At 30.1% G+C, this 2,963-nt stretch overlaps 1 pseudogene; it reads left to right on the top strand.

Moving 5' to 3' along the window:
- The first annotated feature begins 277 nt into the window (after nucleotides 1–277).
- Nucleotides 278–1,656, top strand: LOC128168762 (uncharacterized; annotated as a pseudogene).
- The last annotated feature ends 1,307 nt before the right edge of the window (nucleotides 1,657–2,963 follow it).

Below are 2,963 nucleotides of genomic sequence, written 5' to 3'. Positions count from 1 at the left end.
TTATGTATAAAACTGGGATACAAATAAACCAAACACATACACAAAAATTATTATGACTTGGTTTGTAATAAAACTAGAATTGTATGAGGAATGGGAAATAAAACTTGAACGAGTTCATCATATTAGCACTATAGGGAAATAATACTGTTGGACAGACTCTCGCGTATTGTTTGCCTATCTATGTTGTGTTCAATGAGGCATTGCTTTTTTCAAAATTATTTCTACAATTTCCGATACCTAATATCGGATGTATGTAAGTTATAAATACTGGATACTCAAAATAACACTCATACAGTCTGGCTCTTGCTATGGAAGAACTAGTTGCGGTTTTCACTTTTTATATTCATACATGTATGTATGGATATTTGCAAACTCATGGTACCCAATTTTTACCATGCGCCGAAAGAAGGTATTAATTTTTCATATTTTATTTAATCTATTTTTCTTATATTATTTCTTCGTATTTCTGTTATAATCTATATTTCAGTCGAATCATTCAGGATGTAATACTTGTACATATTAATTTGTTTATGCATTTTAGATTCAATTGCTGCGCGGGTTACATGCTTGATGAAAACAAAGCCAGGTGTATCAGTAAGTACAAGTATACACACATATACTACTTATAATGATTACTTTACAAATCATTTCAAATTTGTTTCCAGCGTGCATATATTAAGATAAGATAGTTACAGGTGTGTGACAGTTTCTTACCTCATTGACCAAAATTCGATAGATATTGATAGGTTAATTTATTTAAAGAATGTCCTGTTGGATATCATGGTCCCCAGTGCAAGACACCGTGTGGGTTCCCAATTTACGGACAGTTCTGCCTGTAAATTTGTTTTTGTGAGCGTAGAGAGTGTAGCCACAAAGAAGGATGCCATCCCGCAAACAGAACGGGTGAGATGTGTTCTTTTTTTTAATTGAAATCATGATATACCAAATATTAACATATTTGTAAACAATGTAAGCAAAAGTAGTTTTCGTATAACAAAAAGAAAACTAAAGGGACATTCATTTGAGAAATCTATATTTTATGATCGTGTCTTGAGAAAGAGACTAATTGTCCTAAAAAATTGATAGTTTTAATTGTTACCGTGGTTGACAATTTCTTTTGCTTTATACATTTACCTTTACTTACTAGATAGAACATTTTGAAATGTGTTGTGTACATGTAACACCTTTATATTTAATAATTAGTTTTTTGAATAAATCTTATTCTGCACCCTTGACCTGTAACCGCCCTTTTACCTTCGTAAAGTTATCCCATAAAGTGATCAAAAGCCAATAAATGTCATTGAGCATACTTTTTTTTCATATTGTTTATGCCAGGAACTATCGTTACACAGACGTCTTCAATTCAAAATGAGGAAGTCAGTGTTAATCTAAACCAGGACTTTGGTTCAAGAACTAGTATATATGTTTCAACTGTGAATGACAGAGTCGTAAAAAACAATGATTACCCACCGTCAAGTACATACACGTATATACCGATTATTGATGACAGCTGGGCGTCATCACTTCGAATATCGATAATTATATTGATAGGCCTTTGTATTATTTTCATGATATTATATGCCGCCTCCTTTGGTATCAAGCTGAAAAAAAACGGAACCACTTTTAATTCAACTCGAAGCAAGGGATAATTGTTAAAGTATCTGAAACTGTATGGAGAAATTTTGAAGTGATAATGTTGATTTTTACTGTCAGACATACATGTATATATCAAATATTAAAACAATATATATAAAACGTCATATTCAGAAAGCTGTCTTATCTTTTTGTCTCATTTACATTCAAGTACATGTATATCTGCTAGGTTCAATATATTTCCTTCTTGACCTAAAATCCCAAGGCATTGCCATTATAAATTTATTGCATGATGGTGAGGTAAATTTGAAGATTTATTTCTTCAAGTAAAATCGTATTACCCGAGGACATGACCGAGGTAAATACGTTTTTTCTGGGGGAAAAAGGTTCATATCTCCCGAACATTGATGCAAGAAATTGTTTATGAAACCGAACGACATACAATGTAAATTGATACAAATTAGGTCAAATTTTAATAGTTGTTCATTCATTAAAAGGGGAAAAAAGTCTAATGTAAATTTCTTCCTTTTTTGTCATCAATTTAAATCATTATTTGGTTGTTTTTATGTTCTGATATTTGAAGACATACAACTTTTCAATATATTAGATTCTTAATCTAATTTATGTTCTATCGTATGTTTATTTCGGCCCTTGTCCTATACATGGAATGGTTATTACTAAGGTTTCCGAAGAAGTGGAATATGATATATATTTCCTAGGAGACACAACGTTGTGTTTGCTTTTTTAGATGACGCGTTATATGGAATTATCATATAAAGTATAATGATATCTTTTGTTACGCTTTGCAAACACAGGAAATAAAGACTTAAACATTATATAAATTCAATGCACTTTACCTAATAACCAAATTCAAATTACAAAACTGTACTGTTTAAACAGATACATTTATAAGTTTTCTAGGAACAGCCTTGTTTGAAATTTTCAATCTTTATATAACATTTACTTTAAAAAACGTGATGCAGTAAATATTTCACGTTATACTCATGTTGGAATTCTTTTAAACATTTCTATTCACATCGTTCATATCGTTCGCTTTATGGTACATGTAGAAATATTTAATGTAGAAGGACGAAATCACATAATTAAAATCAGCCATAACAAATGAGAATGAATTTAATTAATAAAACACAATAGTTTAATTTTCTATAAATCTTTTATTCTCAACAATAGAGGATTAAATGATTCTTGTTACGTTAAAACTGAAAGAGGGGTATATTTTTTCTCAATTGGTAGATTGGTAAAAATGTAAAAAAAAAAAAAGAAAAAAAGAAAAGAACTTACATAGTCACAACAGGATGTCATTTAGTTGTTTATTTTAGTTTGTTTGTTACATGCAACCATTATGGTTA

The sequence above is a fragment of the Crassostrea angulata genome, unplaced genomic scaffold, assembly GCF_025612915.1.
Source record: "Crassostrea angulata isolate pt1a10 unplaced genomic scaffold, ASM2561291v2 HiC_scaffold_46, whole genome shotgun sequence".
Taxonomy (NCBI): Eukaryota; Metazoa; Mollusca; class Bivalvia; order Ostreida; family Ostreidae; genus Magallana; species Magallana angulata.
The sequence above is the reverse complement of the archived record's forward strand: the minus strand, read 5'-3'. Positions and strand labels throughout refer to the sequence as shown.